This window comes from Musca autumnalis, unplaced genomic scaffold, assembly GCF_047663935.1.
Source record: "Musca autumnalis isolate F117 unplaced genomic scaffold, ASM4766393v1 scaffold_5, whole genome shotgun sequence".
Classification (NCBI taxonomy): Eukaryota; Metazoa; Arthropoda; class Insecta; order Diptera; family Muscidae; genus Musca; species Musca autumnalis.
Window position 1 is genome coordinate 167,593,011 of NW_027412088.1, and position 15,491 is coordinate 167,608,501.

The window sequence follows — 15,491 nt, forward strand, 5'->3', positions numbered from 1 at the left end:
TTCGTTTTCGAGCTACTGTGGTCACCGCAAACTGCTTTAGTAAAAACAGTGTTTCGTAGGCGGCCATTTGTCAGAAAACTGTGCAATATTTTTCAACAAAAAAATTCTGAAAGTAGCTCAAGGTGTTATCAATCAGATGAAAACAATATCTTTTGCAAAAAATTGGTAGATTTCTTGTAAAAACTCATGAAAAATTTCATTTTTCGTGCACAATAAGTGACCATAACCCCTTAATTGTGGACAAAATAAACTTATAATACTTTTTCCACATTATAGCTGTGTTCCTTTACTTCCCTGAGGTTACCATTTTTACCATTTGTTATCATTTTTAACCTGGAAGCAATTTTTAAGAAATGGCTTTCTCTTCTACCACAGGCTACCAGCTTTGTTCCTTTACTTTTTTAATGGTAAGAGTCTTAAAAGAGAAAAGTGTCAAAATTGCTCTCTCATGAACGTTTTTACTAGAAAAGTAAAGGAACGGAAAAATTGTAGATCTGGCAGCAATGTCAAAAAGAAACATACAAAAATCAATTTTCGTCTTTTATTTCACAGTTTTTAATTTAGTTTTGTCAGCGTACGACTTTTTCTTCTGTTTTTCTTCCATTTTCTTCTTCATTGTGAAATAATCGTCAAACAAAAGTCGAAAAATCAATTCTGCCATTTTTTACCTGCAGAAATTTGTCTGGTAGCCTGTGGTAGAAGAGAAAGCCATTTTCGCTCTCTCTCCTCTCTCGCTCTCTTAAAAATTACTTCCAGTTTTGCCACTTTTCGGGGTTAAGGAACGCTTTGCAGGTTAAAAATGGTAACAAATGGTAACCTCAGGTAAATAAAGGAACACAGCTATTGTGAAGTATGTGGGATCTAAAACTAGTATTACAGAGTGTATATAAGTTTTGTCATAAATGTGATGGTATATTAAGAAATCGATTTATATTGAAAGATGCAATTATAATTCTATTGTCATGGAACAATTACTAAATATAATAAATCATTTGCTTACAATTTTACTCATGGATTTCCTATAAAATGAATAAACGATTTATCAAAATTTTATAAAAGTTCATCTCTCTATCATAAAAATATAAAAAGTCTTTTGATAAATCTAGAAAAAAACATTTTGCCCGGAGTGGGAGTCGAGCTTTTTTCACGACTCCAGACTCCGACTCCAAAGCCCTGATTGAATTCTGTTGAGATTTCGATATAGCTCCCTTATATTTTCGACCGATTTCATGTATTTGACGCACCAAATACAAAAGTGCTGCTTGCCTAGCTATGCTGCTTCATTTCTGACATAACAAAAATAAAAGAATAAAGAAAGCCGAGCAAATTTCGAACTGTGTTGCCCTTTTCGTTTTTATTCTTTTATCAGAAGCAAGCAAGGCAAGTAGGCGAGGCAGCTTATGTACCTAGGCCTTAATTGCTTAAATAGAAAAATCAAATCAGGAAGTATTGGCTTTTATTAGCAAAATAAAAATTATAACTTTTTAGGCATGATCACAACGTCAACCCGCTCTTTCAACAAATGTAAGTCATTCCTTCCAAGTGCAAAATTGTCTTCAAACAGCCATCAAGCGAAAATGTAGAATTTTTGTGTGTGAGGTATACGAAGGTGTTGTCCAATATTGATAGACCTTCTTGGTATTTGATGTACGTTTGGAAGAAATTTTCGATGTGCAAAGTTTAGGCCAAATCGGAAACTCAATTCATACGTTATCTTTTTGATTTTGTTGGTGCCGACATGGTTTTTTATAGCTTTTGCGACATTATCTCAAGAAATATGGACAACCCTCTCAAAAAAAAAAAACATAAAAACAATTGGAGACTTGCTCTTAAACGGCACTTTTGAGAACAAAACGTTACATTTTATGTGGGAGGTACCCATAGGAGTGAACCATCTGGAAGATGTGCAAAATTGGAATAAACTCGAATACTCCATTCGAGATTTATCGTGCGCACCAGTTAACCCGACATAAGGGCGGAATCGACTCAAAATTGTATGAAACGGATGGCCCAAATATAATTGTCGTCCAAAACCATTTTTTCGATTAGGTACATTTTCATTCAAAAAATATGATTGATACAACAATATTCGAAGAGCAAAATATGTATTGTAACGTATTGTTAGATTCCGCATGTAGTATTGTGAGTCCAAAAATCGATTTTGTTAATTACAACAATTATTTTTGTCATATCCAATAATAGTTGTTGTCATATCCAACAATATTTTTCTCTGCATGTACCCTTCACCATAGCTTCGTTCCCGTACTTTTTAATAGTAAAAGAGAGAACAGTAAAAAAATTGTTCTCACACAAAAGTTTTTTGAAATAGTTCGGGAACAGAAAAATGGAAAATACGTAAAAAAAAACTGGAACAAATGTCAAAGTCGGCGTACCAGCCAATCAGACGCCGGCAACCATGTTACTATTTTTTACACGCTCAAATTTGTCGAGTAAAAAGTTTTTAAAGAGAGCGTAATTCAGCGCAATTTTTTTTTTATAGAGAAGTGAACATTTTACTACTTTTTTGTGTACGGGAACGGTTTTTCGGGTAAAATGTGTAAAAGTCGTAAAAATTGTAAAAAAAATTTTAGGTCTGGAACAAAGCTCATAATAGGGAGGGTATAATTAACATTGTCATTCCGTTTTTAACAAAGCTAAATATTCGTCAGAGACCCTATAAAGCATGGACGTGCGCAGATGTAGCTGGCAATATTTAAGATAAAGCTTTATAATTTAGTACATACGTTTCTATTACTCCTCGGATATCTACTACTCCTTTGGATGTTTTGATGTAGGCTCCATAGACCGGTGCCTCCTGATTTCGTTCTTTTCAGAGTTTTAGCCGCATCACCCCACAGAAATTGGTAAAATTCCGTATATGGTAAAAATCAAATTTCTTTTGCAATTCCATTAAAAAAATTAAAAAAAATGTGAGTACATCATAGATTTTTGGTATAGAACATCCTTGGTGTTAATATAAAAGTTTTGCCACTTTTACAATTGTTTACTTTATAAATTTGAAAAGTTTTTTTAAGTTCAAAACAAGGCAACTTTATATATTGTGCCATGGTACGTACCATGGTGTAATAAGACAAGGTGTAATAGTTCGTTTATATGTAACCGGATTTCACAAACCCACTGGGATTCAAATGCAAATTCCTCTGCGTATATGTCAAACAAATCCTCATAAAGAAGGTTAACCCTGCAAAAGGCTATAATATAAACATGGCCTAAGTGACTATCAGTTGGTTTTTTACTTTATTTATAAACTAAAATGTCAGAATTTATTAGGATCTTTCCAGAATATTCCAAAATTTAAAACAAGTAAGAAAAGCGTTAAGTTCGGCCGGGCCCAACTTTTTATACCTTCCACCACAAATTATATTGAAGTGAATAGGAACAATTAGTTTAATTTCGTTTTATTACAGGAGTAGTAAATATATCTCAACTAATAATACTCCCTTCAAAACAGCCCATATGGGGCGACATTTTGTTCTTTCCAAAACATGGACCAATATTTACAATTTTGCGAAATACAAAAAGTTGGGCAATACCGACTAGACCTAAACCTGGATATTCTGGATTTGGATGGTTAACAACATCGGGAGCACCGTTCTATGGAGGCTGTATAAAACGTTGACCTGTACCGATAAATTTCTACAGGAAAGTTTCGTAACTCCAGCGAAGACTAAATACCAAATTTCAGTTATTTCCGTTGAATAATGTGGCTAAAACTTTCAAAATACCGAAAATTGGGAGGGAACTTTCTATGGGGGCTATATAAAAACATGGAACAATACCGGAAAATTTTAGGTGGAAAGTTTTATACCACCAACGGACTGTTAAATACCATCCGTTTCGATGGGATATTGATAAAACAACCTTCAAAAACCTAAAATCGGGAAGTACTCTTCTATGGGGGTTATTTGAAGAAAAGGGCTTATACTGATAATTCTCTTCTGCAATATTTTATATACTCATGGCAGTTTAAATACTAAATTTCAGTCATATTGGTGGTATATCGAGGCCACAACTTTCAAAATACCTTAAATCGGGAGGTACGGTCCTATGGGGGGCTATTTGAGGACGTCGACCTATACCGGCACATTTCGGGTGGAATGTTTTCTATCAAAAACTTAATACCAAATATTGGCTATTTTGGTGGGGATCGAAGACTAACTACAAAATGTCAGTCATTTCGATGGGATAATGAACAGCAACCTTCAAAATACCGAAAATCGGGAGGTACCGTTCTAGGGGGCTATATGAAGACATGGACCTATACCGAAAATTTTCAGTTGGAAAGTTTTATACCCTCAACGAAGACTAAGAAACAACTTGCAGCCATTTCGGTGTTATAATGGTGCTAAAACCTTCAACATACCGAAAATTCGGATATACCGTTCTATGGGGAGTACATCAAAACGTGCACGTATACCGACAAATTTCTGAGGGAAGTTTTTGTAGCCTAAAAAAGACTACATACAAAATTTCAGCCACTTCGGTGGAATAATGAGGCTAAAAAATAAAAATACCGAAAATCGGGCGGTACCGTCTATGGGAGCTGCATATATGAAGACGTTGACCTATACCGATCAATTTCAGGTGGAAAGTTGTATACTCTTAACGAAGACTTACTACCACGTTTCAGTCATTTCGGTGGGATATTGAGGTCACAACCTTCGAAATACCGAAAATCAGAAGGTACCGTTCTATGGGTGCTATATGAAAAATTGGACCTATACCGACAAATTTCCGCTGGAAAGTTGTATACCCCCAACATAGACTAACACCAAATTTCAGCCATTTCAGTGGAATATTGAGGCCACAACCTTAAAAATTCCGAAAATATGGAATTACCGTTCTATGGGGGCTATACTAAGGCGTGTACCTGTAACGACAAGTTCCTGGGGGAAATTTTTATACCCCCAACGGAGACTTAATACCAAATATCAGGCATTTCTGAGGAATATTGAGGCCACAACACACACCGAAAATCGGGTGGTAAGTTCTTTGGGGGCTATATAAAAGCCTGGACCTATACCAACAAATTTCATATGGAATGAAGACCAAATACCAAATTTCAGCCATTTCGGTGGATTAATGTGGCCACAACCTTCAAAATACCGAAAATCGGGAGGAACCGTTCTATGCTATATGAAGGCGTGGACCTAAACCTACAAATTTCTGGGGGAATGTTTTATACCCCCAACGAAGACTAAATAACAAATTTTAGCCATTTCGGTGTAATAATGAGGCTAATGGACAAATATCTTAAAAAATCCTTAAAACGACGACGCGTCACGCGTCACTTTGTATAGGGGCTATACGAAAACGTGTACCTACATAGCCCGCTTTCAATACCAAAAGTACTACGTACATATAATGGATTCTACCAAAATGTCATCCACCTAATGCAACCCGTTCGGACGCTAGAGTGATTTCCACAGACGGACGGACATGGCTATATCGATGTAGAATTGCACGCTGATCAAGAATATATATAGTTTGTGGGGTCTACAATGATTATTTCGAGTAGTTACAAACGGAATGGGTATAGAAATAGATTTCTAATCTGTTCTATACAGCGCCACATAATAAATATATGAAGTGTAGAATGTAGGCCATTATATATAGAGTAAATTCGAAGCCAATTAATATTAAATTTTAATGGCCTGTTTCACTAAGACGATTTGAATATAAATTCGTACTACCAAACTTCGGTTTTTTGAAAAATATTTAAATTGCTTTTATTTTCAATTAAACAAACATTTTTTACAACAACAGTAGTTTGGTAGTAATTCGAACGAATTTGAATTCGAATCGCCTTAGAGAAACAGGCCATAAATCTTTCCATTTATTTCCTGTATATTTTTCCGAACTATTGTGGAAGGACCCTAGTATTCAAATAATGTCATGGACAATGTGTTTTTCATAAAACCTAACAACATTTTAAAATTGTTAGTTTTTGTAATTCATGCAAACATCTTGCTTCTTACCCCCAGTTTTTGTAACTTATTTTTGTTCGTTCGTCTATTTTCGTAATAATTTAGGCATCCATAGCTCAGCCCACAGATGACATACAGATTTTATTTTTCGTAGATGAGTTCCATATATAGCTAAGAATTCCTCATTTAAAAATCAGCGCTCTACATTTGCGCTAAAGCGAGTAAATCGATCTACAAAATTTGACATTTCGTGTGAGAATAATAAAAATTTTTACAAAAACTGGGGGTTACACCATGGTACTACAGACACACAAACAGAGAGAATGCCATGCTGATTATGTGTCTGCGCCCCTACGTTTGTCTATTTAGACAGAGACAGCGATATGATCCAAATTGAATTCTATTTTTTTAAGAAAATGTCTCCTAAAATATTTCCGCTTGTACTTCGTAGTAACTAAATTCAAATTAATAGTTTGTTGTGGACAACATAGTTTAGCTTAAACAACAACCACATTGTCGATAATACAGTGCTTTAAAATGATGCAACAGCGTGGGTAAAGAAAAATATGGCAGCACCAGATTTTGTGACAATTTTGATAATAAAACCAAACATTTGACATAGACACATTTCACATTTCAAACATTTCAATACAAAAATACATTTGGAACTCACATTGTAGCTACAAAAAAAGTAAATTGTATAAATTGCATTATGTTAACGAAAGTGAATACACAAATATAAGTGCAAGATATAAATAAAGGTGTGAAATTTGTGAGAGAGAAAAATATACAACACAGAACAACACAGCGAATAAATCAATATTTCCAGTTTTCGTCCGGCGAAAGAATTTGGTACCGGTTTGTATGAATAAATGCATACATATAAAAAATAATAATTTTTAATTGCATTATAACAGTTTAAAATAAGCAATGACGGACATTCATTAATTTGATGAAAATAAATAAAAATAGAAATATACACATTAGGGTGATGAATTTTTGATTTTTTTTTCAAAAATATTCCCTGTTGCACGAATGAATGAAATTTTGGCTAAATAAAGTTTGTTTCATTTAAAGCTGGGTTTAGACTATACCATAATACGATGATTAAGTGCATTATCTCGATTTATTTGATATAGTCTAAACGTACTGTACGACTCTAATGCAAGCAAGGCAAATTTATATATGGTATATGCATGAACATGATACAATAAGAAGGTAGCAGCAACTGCCGTTTTTGGTAACATAAGATGTCAAAATTTGACATAAATTCAATGCAATTGACTCATTATGTTACCACCAGCTGGGCTGATAATGCTACCTTCTTATTGTATCATGTGCATGAATTACAACAACTAGCAAATTTACAAAAACAACAACAATGTTGTTTTGAAAATTAATTGTCAAAGAAAATATTGAATAATAGGGTCGTTCCAAAAATTTTCAAGAAAAACATAAATACATTTTGAAAACCCTTTAAAATAGAACAAATTTGAGTACAAAATGTAAATAAAAAGAACACGGTGCTCTTGAAACAATTTTAAATGGAAGGTGCTTACACCTCGGAAGTTTTTGCGGATTCTGAAACTACAATGTTTATAGATGAGAAAAATCAAAAAACGAAAAAATCGCCGGAGCGCTTTTTAAATAAATCGCGATTTACGTTGACATTTTTAGGGATTTAAGGGGGCGATACAGTCAGTGCATTGTCCCAATTTGAACTTCTATATCTCAAAAATGGTAAAACTACGAAAATACCACAAGTGTCGATCTTGTAGAGAATTTTCATAGCTACAAAATTTTCTTTAGTCCCATTTTGATAGGACATGCGGTTTCTAAGCAAAATCGTGAAAACCTAAACAACCCCTAAAAATTTCAACTTATATCGCGGTTTATTTAAAAAGCGCTCCGGCGATTTTTTTGTTTTTTGATTTTTCTCATCTATGAACATTGTAGTTTCAGAATCCGCAAAAACTTCCAAGGTGTAAGCACCTTCCATTTAAAATTGTTTCAAGAGCACCGTGAGCATTCAGAACTGTCGTAGGTAATTTTTATTACACGTTTAGGATGAAAAGAAGTATTTTATGGTAGCAAATTTCGAAGTTTCAAATTTCATGAGTAGACCCTATTACATTTTGAAAACTAAATTTACAACAAAAAGTAGGAATACAGCTGATTGTCACTACTACCTTATATAAATATGCCTTGAATGCATGTTGAAAGTTAAATTGGAAAAAATTATTATAATGAAGACGAGCGAGTGTGTACTTGGGTTATGACCTTTATAAACCTCGTTTCCCAATATCATATTTCGATGAGTTTTTGTAAAACACTGTGCCACACTGGAAATGCAAGCAACTGCTAATGGGCATTTTCTGAAAGTAAATATTGAGACTACCAAAACCTTAATTGGGTTTTGTGTTCTTATATCGGGTTTAGATTTTATGGGTTCGTCTAAACCGACTTAAAATGAGCGTTTTTTCCTGTGATCGGGCCTTTATCTCCAAAACTAATAAGAATTTTGCTTTGCAGTCTTCAGCAATATTGTAGCCCTAAAGTAGTAGAACTTATGTGTCAAACTGATGAACTAGGAAAAACTGTATCTATCGCATCAAACTCGTTAAAATATAGAAAAGTTTACATAATTTCTGAAATTCCGGTCAGTAGCAACTAAACTGTTGGGAGTTTAACCAAATAATCATTCTAAAAATTTTCCAAATAAAGTGGCCACCAATTCTTCAGAACATTCTGAAAGTCTAAAATGGTTATTTCACGTAGTTTAAGGGGTCTTTCATAACATACCTTTTACAAAACTTATTTCAAACAATGTTCACACAGGCTGTTTTTTTCTCATGTTGGGGATTTCCATGAATTATTGAAATATTTACCAAATTGTTGTTAAAAAATTTGCTATAAACAAGGCGATAGAGGAATTTTACAACAATATAATGTTCTGAAGAGTTGAGTATTACGTTTCAGAGAATATTTTCCTTAAAGTTAACATTAAGAAAAATTTAACAGTTTGAGAGATACGCTGCGAAATATAAAAAATATAGAATTTTTAGATATATTATAAAATTTGAGACAATAAATGCGGTTTTTCGAGTTCACTCTTCCTCCAAATATTTTCTTCTTGCTCTTATCTACAAGTTTGCTGCAGATATCAAAACAAGATTCGTATTGGATTCAGAGATACAGCCCCGATTTCTTTTAAAAATTCGATACTTAAGCATGTTTAGATGAGGCCATAAAAACCGAACCCGATCTAAGAAAACAAAACCCAAATATGGTTTTTGCCTATTGGTCCTCTACTTTCATAAAATTCTGGACAGAAGTTGTTTGCACGCGATTGGCTCAAAAATGTTGCACAGTGAAATAAAATAAATAAAAAAAATATTTCAAAGTGATATGTTATCGAATCACCTTATAAAATTAAACTTTTATCTAATATTAAATAAAAACTCATCAAAATATGATACGAGGTTGTCAAAAAGTCATCACCCTAATGTACATAACTGACAAGCAAAAGATGTAAGCGTTAACATATGGGGGTTTCTGAGTGAAACCGGACACTTTTTTAAGATGAGATTTTTGATTTCCTTTATTTTTTGCTGTGGTGATACTGCTCATCAACAACTCATATTTTAAGAATTTTTTGACTAACGGTTACAGAGATGTCGCGCCTTGAAAATGCCAAATTCTGTGAAAACTATGTAAAGAAATGTTCCCAACTTCTTTAATATTGGTCCAAATAGAAAAAATCTTTTTTGAATTTTTTGTTGTTTCATCAGCTATCTAATAAAAAATATAAACCAATTTTGCACAGTGGGCTTGGATGAAATTTTTGCGATTTGAAATTTAAAATCATTTTTTACCAATGATTGTACTCTTCGATTTTCTTGAATTTTTTTGTATTAAACTACGATTAATTACAAACATTTTAAGGCCTATTTGGTAGTGGGATTCGAATGTTTACTATTTTTTCTTAATTTTTTAAAATTTGTCAATACAATTTTTCCTTTATACCCGTGTGAAACATAAAAAAATATGTACTGAACGTCTTCACCAAAAATTCACATGTCTTTTGAAAGTAGAATTAATTATATCATGATTTTTAATGCATTACACCGGTAACCCTGATCTCAAAAACAATTGTTTGCTGAAAACCTGGCTAATAGTACGTTTATACTATGGTGGATTTAGCAAATCCAGTCGATTTAAGTTATAATTTTCATACAATATACGTCAAGTAACTCGAGATAATGCACTTAACCATGTTATAAGTGTATAGTCTAACAGGCGTATAAGCCGTTAAAACTTTGTTGCTTATTCTCTTTTCTGATATGTGATAATCATGTGCAAAATATGAGTATTAGGTATGACTTCATTAGCCGTATTTAGCGCATTATCAGGTTTTATATGCTAAATCCGGCCATAATCTACCAGATTTCCCATACAAAAATAAATCCTCGTATTGAGTGGATTTGTTTTAAATCCGGCATAAATCCTCGTTTACAACTCTTTGCAATATGTTGCTAAAAAATTCAGAAAGTTGCAAGCTCGCACAAGAAACAGGGTAGATGCATCGGTAAATTGCTACAACAAAAATAATTTAAAATATCAAAATTTGTAAAAAGGCGAAAAATTAAATTTGCTTTGATATACAAAGTTGATTTTAATCAACCAAGACTAATATTTACGATGTCTAAACGATAAAATAAGTCATTATTTGCTCATTAGTTAGCATTAGCAGCATAATGTGCTAACATTTTCAATATTAAACAATAAATTTGTAATTTGCCGTATGTTTTTTGAGACAAATTCAATTTTCAACAACATCTTTTGACATTTAAAATTCAATTGTGCTATGAACAAAAATCAGCTGACTGCCATTTAAATCCGCCAAAGGTATATCTAAATGCAATGAGATTTGTACTGGATTTATTAATTCCAGTTGAGGATTTATGGCTAGAACTATAAATGAACTATATGCTTGTCCGATGCTGTTTTATTACAGCAACAATAGCATCAGCATCGCTAGCAATATTTTTGTAAAATTTGTTGTTACATGTTGCCGTTGTTCATTGTTGCTAAACATATTTCAAAGAAATTTTAGCAGGTAAAGCAGCAAATATTCGGTGCTCTTGCTAATATGGCGTTAGCATTTAAAACCCTGTTTCAGCGTCATTATCAAACCGAAATGGATTGAATTTGGTATTTAGTCTTCAATGTAAGTATAAAATATTCCAGAAGAGAATTATCGGTATAGGTCCACGTTTTCATATAGAAGAGTACCTCTCGATTTTCGATATTTTGAACGTTGTGGTCTCAATATCCAACGTCTTCCATCCAGTCTTCCTCGTGGGTATAATACTTTCCACGTGAAATTTGTCGGTATAGGTTCATGTCTTCATATACATAGCACTCATAGGACAGTACCTCCCGACTATCTGAATTTGGGAGTTTGTAGTTTCAATACAGATCACAATTTTAAAAATATAACTCTATAATTTGGTATAGAAGTTTATATTACTCCTCGGATGTTTGGTATGGACTAAATCGGTTCACGCTTTGATATAGCCCCCATTGAACGGAACCTACCGATTTTCGGTATTTCAAAGGTTTTAGCCTCATTATCACACTGAAGTGGCTGAAATTTGGTATGTGGTCTTCGTTGGTAGTTTAAAACTTTCCGCCTGAAATCTGTCGGTATAGGTCCACGTCTCCTGCATTTTTCAATGCTTGTTGTCAAAAACAAAACCTCAGTAGTGCGATTTTCTAACTTATTTTTTGAGTTACCGACAAAAATCGTTAAAATGAAAATACATACTTATAATTTCGGTAATTAACGATATTATTCGGTAAGTTGGCGGCCAATAAAAGTAGTCTCAATTATCTACCGATAAGAACGGTGTTGTCAACTTTAATTTGAACTTCTAATTTATAATTTTGCGTTTTAAAGTTACCGATTTTTCTCTGTAACTCAAAAAATGAGTTAGAAAATCGCACTTTGAAAAAAAATTCCCACAAATCTAAATTTTTGTGGACAGCTAGGATTTTTATTCGAAGCAATGTCCTAAAAGTACCCATCGATCCCACGTATGCAAAAAAGTTATTGAAGGTTAAATTTAAAATTTTTTTTTTAGGTTTGAGGAATTTTTCTCAAAAACGGTGATTCGAGCAAATGTTGTAGAGGGAAAAATTCTCTACAAGTTTTGTCTTTATGATTTTTTTCTAGAACGAACCATTCTTCAGACAAACACTGTAAAAACACATCATTTACATTCACATATAAGGGGAGTATCCACATATTCAGCTGAACTGGCTTAAATAACCAGGGTAACCGGGTCTGTACCCCAAAAAATATGTCTCCGTAAAGAGCGCAATCATACCTACCTTTAAAAAAAGAATTCCAACAAAATCGGAGAGTTCTTAGAAGAGTTATTCCATGAAAGAGTCATGCCAAATTAGGTAAGCCCAAAGGGAACGACTCAAACGAAAACTCTCTAATATTTTTAAATTTTTGTCCAAAGGTAGGAATTATTGAATGGGAGGCGGATCTGATTATCCGACTATTTGACCCGAAAGACCAGATTAAAGATCCGGGTTAGACCCGGTTCTACTGAAGCGATTACTTCGAAGTGGATATCGTTTAAAATCTTATGGAAATACATAACACATGGTGGTTATTTTAACCGGTACGCCTCATAATGTATTTACGAGGCTAATTTTTAATTTGGCACTTAGATTACGATATCTCGAAAATGGTAATTATTGTTTAAAAATAATAATGTGCATTCATGTAGACAATAGAGTTGTGCCAAAGGAACTATATGGAACTATCTCGTTCACTTCGCAGTTCCAATGGCCCACATTTTTTCTTTGAACAATCTGCGTGTACTTAACATCACACGTTATATTTCATGTTGTTACTCATACGTTTTGGAACTAGTACAAGGAACTAGGAACTAGATTACCCAACTCTACTAGACAATTGTTAAGTCTACAACTTTTATTTTAGCCGGTTTTTGCTAAGTCTTATCGTTTTTGAAAAAATCAGAAAACTGAAAAATGCCTCAAAAATGTCCTTTGATCTCGAATAACTTTTTTGCACACATTGGATCGATTGGGACTTTTAGGATAATGCTTCTAATGGTAAACCATAGCTCTCCACCAAAATTCAGTTTTGTGGAAATATTTGATATTTCCCCCTTATACGCATGTCTATTTTGACTGGGCTAGAAGAAAAACGAACATTATGTCGGTGTCGGAACTACTTGGAACGATTTGGAACTAAATTGCTGAAATCTATTAATTAGCGCAATTAAATTAAAGGTCATGTTTAAATCAAATAAAAACTTCGAACTGATTGATCAACAGCATTCTTGGAGTAAAAAACAAATGGATGTTCGTTAATGTGATAGATCCTCAACAATATTAAAAAAACACAGGCCACAAATCCATGGCCCTTAAATCATTTTTTTTTTGTTAATTTTAATCTCAAATGGTAGATATAAATTATTCTTGAATTTGACCTATAGAAGTCATAGAATTAGAGATAGTGATGAAAGAATTTACAGACATTTGGTTTAATTGTTCGCGGACTTTAATTGATAATAAATTAAGCATGCGGTTTCAGAATCAAGGCACTTGGCCTTTTTTGATGGCAATTGTCTTTGAAACCATTAAAAAAGATAATTTATGGTTTCATTTAATGCAATTAGAAAAGGAACTGAAATATTTGAAAAGATTATGGAAATGCATAAATAAAATTTGAATTAGAACAAATAAAAAAGCATCATGAAGTTTTCTAAAATAAATATTAAATGGAATAGTTTTATGCTTTCCTGTCCAAAAATGTAGGTGGAGATATATTGTGCCCACGGATACCCCAAATACCTAAATAAGATAAAACATGCAATGTCTTCAAACGGGCGGCACATTTATATGGGGCTATATCAAAGTGTGGACCTATGTTGACGATTTTTTGTGGAGAAGTTTTGTGACCACGGGGAACCTCAAATGTCGAATTACAGAGAGTTCGGTCAACAAATATAGTTAAACTCTTCAAAACACCTAAAATCGGGGAGTAACTTTACATGGGGGCCAAGGTTCAGTTAGTAAGGTTATCTCCTTAGTCTTCATTTACTGTCAAAAGTTTTTGTGCGAATATTCTTCGCGAAGCATAAATAAATGTGTTGTACACATTTGTATTTTCTTGATAGAAGTGAAATATTTGTTATTTATTTTTGATTAAAAAATATGTTTTGACAGCAAATGATAATGTGCGTGAAACCTTCATAATACCGAAAATCGGAAGATTCCGTTATTTGGTGATTATATCAACACGTGGACCTATACTGACAAATTTCAGAAGAGGGAGTTTTGTAGCCCCAAAGAAGACTAAATACGAAACCTTAAAGCTACCGAAAATCGAAAGCTACGATTCTATGGGAGCTATATGAAAACGTGGACATATACTGAAAAATTGCTAAGGAATAGTTGTGTAGCACCAAAGAAGACTAAATACTAAATTTCATCTATTTTAATAAGATAATGTGGCTGTATCTATATTGAACATTTTTTGTAGACAAGTTTTTTGACCACTGCAAACTTCAAATGGCAAACTACAGGTAGTTCGGTTAAACATTGTATCTAAGATCGTCAAAATACAGAAAACCGGAAAGTATCGTTATAAGGGGGTTCTACGAAATGTGGACCTATGTTGACATTATTTGGCGGAGAAGCTTTGTGACCACTGGCACCCTAAATTTCAAATTACAGATAGTTCGGTTAAAAACGAATATAAAATCTTCAAAATACCGAAAATCGGGAGGTACCGTTATATGGTGGATATTCCAAACCATGGATCTATATTGACAATTTTTGTGGGGATATGCTATGGCCGCTAGGAACCTCGAGCGGCAGACAACGCCTAGTTCGGTTAAAAATTGTAGCTAAAATCCTTAAAATACCGAAAATCGGGAGGTGCCGTTATATGGGGGCTTTACCAATACGTCGACCTAAGTTGACAATTATTGGTGGATATGTTTGGTGGCCACTGGGAAATTCAAATGTTAAATTACAGGTAGTCCGGTCTATAAATGTGGCTTAAATCCTCAAGATACCGAAAATCGGGAGGTAACTTACAAATAAACCAACATTTCAACAGTATATTCGCTATAAATAGCTTAAGTAGACATATGTAACTGGAATAGTTTTTATACCCTCAGCATTTATGCTAACGAGGGTATATCACGAATATTGCCAATTATTTCATATTCCATTTCAGAAAAAAAGATACATTTTTTTCGCGCTACAGCAACGATTTTTGATAAGTAGGTTAAGAAAAAAAAATTCCCTGTACGAATCTGGTGGCGAGCCAAATTTTGGTTGTTGCGGGCATACTTCCTTCATTTTGCTTAAATCTCCCAATAAAATAGACGGATTTTGCTTTATTGACATTCTTATCAAAGCTTTCCCATTAGGAAAGGTAATTGGGTTGAGGAGGATATATCTCAAAGCTTCTGAAATGGAAATAGA

The 15,491-nt window shown here is 33.5% G+C and overlaps 1 protein-coding gene across 4 annotated transcripts in view; it reads left to right on the top strand.

The window, feature by feature from the left end:
• Positions 1-6,537: 6,537 nt before the first annotated feature.
• The window catches only part of LOC141387346 (retinol-binding protein pinta-like), a 32,162-nt gene continuing 23,208 nt past the window's right edge, over positions 6,538-15,491 (top strand). Inside the window, exon 1 of one of the 4 annotated variants that reach the window (XM_073956911.1) lies at positions 6,538-6,806. The gene's annotated coding sequence lies outside the window, so the exon portion shown is untranslated. The remainder of the gene's footprint in view (positions 6,807-15,491) is intronic. The other 3 variants (XR_012408548.1, XR_012408549.1, XM_073956912.1) reach the window with 3 other exon arrangements.